Raw genomic sequence first — 8,334 nt, 5'->3', positions numbered from 1 at the left:
ATGACACATTTTAAATCTCTAATGAAGGAGTTGAATGGCGTATATATTGTGAGGAGGTTTGATGATGAGGTGATGTGGGATATTGAAAGTGAACCAATATATGGGGAAGTCAGCTCATGATTTACTGTTTTAGCTTATGATTTACTGCTCTATGACGGTTCACATTGGTCCTTGCCTCAAGCTGCTACAATTTGAAAATGGTCTATTCCTCACAAGGTTCAGTGTTTTATTTGGTTGGTAGTGCAAGATAGGATATTGACCATCGATAATCTTACCAAGAGAGTAAAGTCCTTCCAAATATATATCTAATATATGAGGAGGATCGTGATTTAGGGCCACATCTTTTGGTGCATTACAACTTTATCTCCAAAATTTGATATATAATCATTTGACAACTGGGGTTGAGGGTGGCACTGCCTCAAAATGTTTTGGGGATAGTTACTAATTTGGAATTTCCCACTCTTCCAAAGGTAGGGAAGATTATATGGAAAATTGTGAAGGGTGCAGTTTTGTGGGAGATATGGAAAGAGCGCAATGGAAGAACCTTTAATGGGGAAGTGCTTCTTTTTGATAGAGTTATTAATAATATCATCCATTCTCTCTCGAGTTGGTTGGCTATGACTAAGGGTAGGGTATTTCCGAAGTGGATGTGAGGCTGAACCTTGTAAATTTGTTTCGGTCTTAAGGTAGTAAAGTGTAGGCTGGTAGGTAGATGGACACCTCATGGTTGCTTTAAATTCAATTTTGGTTGGAGCTTTTATGGTAATCCATGTGAAGTTGGGATAAGAGGTGTGGTTAAAGATTGGAATGGGGTCGTAGTTTTCTCTTTTGCTGGCCCTATTGGTTTAGCGACTGCTAACCATGCTGAGATTGCGGCGCTCTTACAAGGCCTTAAGATTTTTTCCTCCAAAATTCTTGGGGTTAATTGTATAGTAGAAGGTGATTATTCGAATTTGACTTATTGGTGCAAGAATGAACAATGGGTGCTTTGGGAATTTCGAGCCCTTTGGTGCCAAGTTATGGGAGTAAGGGCTACTTTGACAATCTCATTTTAACTTGTCTCTAGGGAGGCCAATTCTCTAGCAGATTCTCTTGCTAAGAGAGGTGTTTCTTTGCATGCTCTTTTAATTTTAGATGATGTAATTCCGTTGTAACCTCATTCATTAATAAAGTTGTTAACATTTGTTCAAAAAAAAACAAAAGATTTATTGGGAGCATAAAATGAAACAACATTACTAAACACGAAGACTAATTAGTAAATAGCAATAACTATAGGATTATTTTTAAAGAAAAAATAAAAACACCCTGAATATAGGATTGCATTTAATTAAAAGAAAACATGGATCCAAATATGTAAAATAATAGTCCATCTAAAATGATATATTGTATCTACCAATAAAAAAATATGAAATCACTTCTCTTTGCATAAAGAAAACAAAAAAAAGGCTTAAGCAAATTCGAATTTCGCATTGAATTCGTAATTGCATAAATATTTAGTATTGTTGAATCTCTCTCTTGCTCTTTACAGGGACATTATGAGTTTAAAAGGAAAAAAGAAAAGATTTTTCATTAGTTACTCTTCTTCTAATTCTACCTCTTATTTTGAGATATACAATTCTTTTGATATCTCTTTTTGAAGAATATATTGGTTGTACTTTTCATAAATTTTTTTAAAAATTGGTGAAATTTTTGATGGAATGTTTTGTTAAATAAAGATTATTAATTTACTCCTGACCGTTAATATTCATATCTTTAAACCAGAATACAATACAACTACATTAATGAAGAAATAAAGTTATATGAAAGAAGTTTTTTGTTGAAAAAAGATGCGGATTTATATCGGCTTAAATAAAAAAAATGTGATTTTTTAATAATCTTTTGAAAAACTCAAAATTCTTATCGGATTTCGAAAAATCTCCTATTTTTAATTTTTTATTAAAAAAAACACATAGACTTGCTACCTATGAATCTGACGAGTGTGGTAAGCAGGGCAAAGCAGCAGTGCAGAAAAGAGAGTTCCATGAAAAGTTGCATGACTCAATCAGCCACAGTCAACCATAACCAAAGGTTGGGATTTTGTGTCATCCTTTGTGAGTACGGGTGGTTTAAGGCTGATAAAAAAGTTGGGAAAGCTTTCTTTATTCCTCTATAATATAGAAGTTCTATCCTCCCCTATCATCCAGCTGTCCATTTTTTATCAAGAGAGCCATTCACTATTTGATTTTAGATCCGACGTCTCAAAGTATTTTATTTTTAGTTTTTTTAATACAATTTTTCTGAATATTAAATTTAGTACGTGCCATCTTATCATTGGGACGCACCTATAAAAAATATTAACAATAAATTTTTGATAAAACGTAATGACCAAAATACCCTTTGAAACTTTTAGGGGTATTTTGGTCATTTTATTTTATCAAAAATATTTTTTATTTTATTTTTCATTAATGCGAGTTTAATAGAGGAATGGATGTCCACCATTTGGTGTCAAAACAGTTTATAAAAAATAATTAAAAATAAAACAGTGTAGAGATGTGACATTGTGATTGGGAGCCCACCATTAGAAAATGGACGGTTGGATAAAGGGGAAGATAGAACTTCTATGTTTTAGCAGGAACATAGAAAGCTTTCCCAAAAACGTTTGGGCAGTGAAGAGTTAGTCTTTTCAAGTACAGCACAACACGTACACAGATAGAAAAGTCCACCCTTACCAATAAGTGTAATTAAAAAACTCTAAAAGCTTGTAAAAAATCAAATACTATGCTTCTCTAAATAAGATATTAAAATGTTAGTATTATAAAATGAACTTCACAAAGAATATGTAAAAATTAAAATGTTATGTCTCTTAAAATTCAGGATTATGTTAATTTCTAATTTTCAAACACTAAAAATTTAAAAATAAGAACTGTGTTAACTTTATTTAAAATCTAAAAGTAATAACTATGCGAATTTTATAAATAAATTGTCTCTTAATTTTAAATTTTTAGTATCAAAAAATTAAGAAAAATTCATGACTTATTTTTTAAAATTAAAATTCCGAAATAAAGAATTAATTCATTTTCTAAAAAATAACATATTTCTTAAATTCAGATTTATACGAAATTAATAAATATATAATATTTATTTCAAATTTTTAATGTCCTTAAATTAGAAGAAACCTTTAATTTCATAATAAATTTTCTATTAAAGATGACATAAAATTGGTAAAGATATGTTATTTTGTACACCTAGAATAACGTTAAAATTTTTAATTTTATTAAATGTACGACCATTAACAATTAATATAATCATCATTAGTAAGATGATAATTACTAATTTACTTATAATATACTCATAATTGGTAACAAAACAATCATTGATAACGTATGATTTTTCATTGATGGTCATTAGTGAACTGGTATTATAATATATTGCAATTCATTCATTATAATGAATTTAGTGTTTACCAATGAATATTGAAAGAAAGACCGATGTGATCTTTTAATGGGAATAATATATATATATATATATATATATATATATATTTTCACCCATTTTGTTTTGGAAAAAGATCACTTACAAGTGGTTTTATTACAATAACATATACTTCAAACTAAAATCAATAAAACAATAAAACCAAGCCATTGAAATAACTATGTACTATGCTTGAGAATATAAAGATAAGATTACAAGAAATAAAAGTTAAGAGTACCGGAGATTACCTCAACTGGGCTTATTACACCCCACACCGAGTCACCACCATCCGATGGCACGGGATCACGGGATCAACAATCTACCTTCAATCTCAACCGAAAAAGCAAGTTTAAGCCAAACTATTTTGTAGACTTTTAGAATGCATCAAGCCTAAATCCTAAACCTATGACTTATTTTGGCATATCCCATACTACCCAACTCTTAGGATTAATGAGATGATAGAGAGTGCGGTAAACCCTAGGGTTGGGGCGTGCCCCCCTCTATGTGCTAGGAGAGAGAAGGGCTAGAGAGAGAAGAGCTAAAGAGGGAGGAGAGAGTGAGTGGGGCATGCCCCTTAGAGAGAGAGAGACAACAGAGAGAGAAGAGAGATATGTGTAAAGAATAGGAGGATACACCCCTATTTATAATGAAAAATTGGATTTAGGGTTTTTTAGAGTTTCTCATAGTTTACCTCTTAAGTGAGATTGAACATGGACTATCGATAAAGTGTGACTTATGGGGTAAGAGATCTGAGCCATTCATTCTATAGATGAGCTATTAACATTATGGAAGGTGCATGAACCCTTATCCCCCTTTCCTAAACCATTTTCCTATCAATAAAAATTAAGTCAAATTAATTTCAATCAAATATTGTGCATTCCATAAAATAGTAAAAGCCTACTCATGTTTTCAATAAGATAATCTTTGACTACAAGTCAAGATTGACTCTTTCCAAAAAACAAGGAGTATCCAAAGAGGGTGGGGTGTGCCACCTATGTGGGGGCTACGTGGGCCCCACCTTCTAAAACATGGTAGGCCCATGTGTACAATGGGCCCCCATGAAAATTTATTTTATATTAAAAAAATCTAAAATAACTTTTAAAATATTATTTGAATATTTAAACTATTGTAAAATCAATATCTTTAATTTTATAAATCCAAATTTTATAAATAAAATATCCAGAGGTTTATAAAAATTCAAATAATAATTCTAAAATAATATTTACCATAAAACAAACATAATTAATTTAATATGATGGGAAAATGATCCATATGACTTAGGAATAATCATGGGGCACTCCACCTTCAACTGTAGACTACAGACCACACTTGCTCTATCAAACCGACCGAGTGTTTTTCATGACCCACAGTCTAAGCAAGGGTTCATTCGCAGGTCACCAAAGTCTGGCCGATGAGCCAGGGGGTTGCAATCCCAGTATGTGGATTACAGGTCCTCCCATAGAGAAGAGTCAAGGTTACCTAGACCTAATGAGACCACAGCTCCTATAGTGCGTATGGATATCTCTCGTACATACATACGCTTCACCCTAGAGGTGGCTTGTTTTCCTAAAACGGTCTATCAATATGCATGCCATACGATGGTACAAGGATGAGACTTTGGTCGCCGTCTCTACAGGCCACCATCATACACAAGGGTCACACAGTCCCTCGGCTTACTCATCTGTGCATACTCCGACCTCATCAAGGGATGACCCATCTCAACCCTTATCATTTTATACTCTATGCCTAGGTAATATGGGTTTTCTCAACCGACTGGCCTAGACCGTCAAGCACAGGTCGCTATATGTAAACATTGTTTGCATAGTATTGTAGACACCTTATTTTAAATCTGGCAATTTCTATAGTTTCCTGAACCCTTAGGATCACACTTAACCTAATAAACCTAATTCCATAGTTCACACAACCTACCTTGTGACCCATAACCAGTCTGCCTGCTCGAAACCTTGTAGAAACTATGTTTTGACCCAAATTTATATAAACGCCCTGTTTTACCAAAACAATCATTAAAAATAGTAAAAAAATCCGTTTTGACCCAAATTTTCTCTGAGAGCTTCACAATAGGCTGGGGAGCAATCCAAATTGAAAAAAATCAATTTGGACAAGTTTTGGTTTGGGTGACATGGGGCGTGCCGCCTAGGCGACACAAGGCGTGTCACCCAAGTCATCATACAATTGCACTGTTTTACCAAAAAAACATTAAAAATAGTAAAAAAATATGTTTTGACCCAAATTTTCTCTAAGAGACTCACAAGAGGCTAAGGAACACACCATTAGTGAAAAATCTCAATTTGGACCAAAATTGGTATGTGCGACACGGGGCATGCCACCCAATTGACATAGGGCATGCCGCACAGGTGATAGAGTGTGCCGCTTAAGAGACACAGGGAGTGCCGTCTAGGTGACACGACCTGTGCCACCCAGTTCCGACCAGCCCCAAATCAATTTTTGACTTTTTCAATTTACTTGGGCAGCATACCTCCTGTCGCCTGGGCGACACGACCCGTGCCGCACAAATTCGTGGCCCTCAAAATGTGCATCTTTGACTGAGGGATTGGATTGTTATGCGCGCATATCCTTCCCAACAAGCTTTGACCCCTATAAGTCCTATTTTCATAGTCATTTGGAGAGACGGAAAATACGATTGGAGATAGAGAGAGAAAAACCTAGGGAGACAAAGATGGAAAGCCTAGAGCTTCAGAGAGATGAGAAACCCTAAAGCTAGCATCCTAGAACTTCAACCCTAAAACTTGTGATAGCCTAGATCCATCTATAGAGCACAACCACCCTATACTAAAGGGACTTGCTAGCTAATATCACGATCAGAGAGGCAAACGAAGACCGGTTTTGGTATGGGCCGGGCCTCAAAGGGCTCAGGCGTCCCGGGCCATCTGGCCCTGTTCGGTATCACTTTCTTCCTTCTTTTTTTATTCTTATTTCATTACTTTAATTTTATTTTGCTCTGTTTTGGTTAATTTGCTTAAAAATTGTATTTGGATATTTTCGAATCATGCCGTCCCAGCCACAAATCTGAGAGCATATCTGCTCGCTTTTTGGTAGATCTGGCATCAGATCTGAATTTGATCTGTCCCACTTTCTTTACCATTCTTTTATTGCATGTTATATAGTTTAAGGTGTCAGATCCTAGAGACCTTCACCACCAGATGTGTACGATTTTTCATCATAAACAGTTTGGCGCCCTCCATGGGGAATTTTGAGATTGATCTAAATGCCAAATTACGAATTTTGTTCACTATTTTCATTGTTTTCAGTCCAAAAAGGGGCCAGAACCCGGCTGTGATAAGGACCCAAGGTTTCGGTGCTCCAAAACCAGTTTTCCTTGTGCGACATGAGGCGTGCCATCCTAGCGACGCAGGACGTGCGGCTCAAGCGACACGGGCCATGTCGCCAAGGTCCAAGGCGACATAGCCTCTTGTGCCCCCCGTGGCTCAAGCCAGATTTTTTTTGAAATTTTGCAGGCTGGTTCTTGGTACTCTCTTGTGACTGTCCACAAAATTTCAGAGAAAACTAAAATGTAAAACAATACCAAAGAAAAATATTTTACTGTTCTGTCTACACTATTATACTTTACTCAGTTTTAATTTATTTCATCATAAATAATATTTTTTTCACACTTCTTTCAAGTTTAAAGTAGTCTTATTTCATCAAGATTAATAAGATAAAAATATAAAAATAAAATAAAAAAATAATTTTTTTTGAAGATCCTGTTTGCCTTGTGCACCATGAGGCGTGCCGCCCGGGCGACACGAGGCGTGCCGCCCGGGCGACACGAGGCGTGCCGCCCAGGCGACACAAGGCGGTCGCCTGGATTCAGGGTGACACGCCCTCTAGTGCCCCCTGTCGCCCAAGTCATTATTTTTTGAAATTTTGTAGGCTGAGTCTTGGGACTCTCTTGTGACTGTCCACAAAATTTCTGAGCAAAATAAATTTTTTAAAAATACCAAAAATATATATTTTACTGTTATGTTTACACTGTTCTACTTTACTCTGTTTTAATTTATTTCATCATAAATAATTTTTTTTCATACCTCTTCCTGGTTTAAAGCAGTTTTATTTCATCTAGATTAACAAGATAAAAATATATAAAAATGAAATAAATAATAATAAATTTTTTTTTGAGTGACAGTAGTAGTGTCACCCATCTTACGAGGGTGACACCACCCGTGTCGCCCAATTGCAAGTGTCCCAAAAAATTTCTAGGGCCCTACAGGCCCATTCCAGGGACTTTTGGCTCCCTGTTGACCAAGTTTTGATTTAAAATAATTTTTTTTAAAATATAAAAACAATATTTTGCTTCAGATAGGTCCTGTGTTGTTTCTGACTCTTATTTTATTTTTGTTTGTTAATTTTGATTGAAACCATGTTTTCCATACTTTCACCGTACTTAGTTTAACTGTATTTCATCAAGGTTAAAAAATATAAAAAACAATTAAGAAATAAAAAAATAAATATACATCGAGGGCTGCTTGCATCCTTCCTAAACTATGTCCCATTCGAGTCACCCTTGACTCAGGCCACGCTCAACTTAGCACGGACCTTGCCTGGTCTCATTGTTCTAACTTTACCTTCTTAGGGGTCGCTTACCCCTCCATCTATACTGTACTTTGAGCAAGTTTTGCCTTGAAGTGCGCATCGTTAAGAATGATCAATGCCGAATGCTCACTTATTTCCTTTTTTGTTTTGTGTGCATTGTGTGCTTGACTTTATTTTAATTGCATGCTTCGTTACACACTCCAGCACACACCGGATCGGGAGTGCTCGGGAAATCAGCAAACTAATATTTCAAAATGCTCAAAATTCGCGTTAACGGCGTGAGGGAAACCTAGCTTTGAGAGTCAAGGCTAT

The sequence above is a fragment of the Amborella trichopoda genome, chromosome 11 (genome assembly GCF_054954075.1).
Source record: "Amborella trichopoda isolate Santa Cruz 75 chromosome 11, AtrichopodaSantaCruz75HAP2 v2.0, whole genome shotgun sequence".
NCBI lineage: Eukaryota > Viridiplantae > Streptophyta > Magnoliopsida > Amborellales > Amborellaceae > Amborella > Amborella trichopoda.
The sequence above is the reverse complement of the archived record's forward strand: the minus strand, read 5'-3'. Positions refer to the sequence as shown.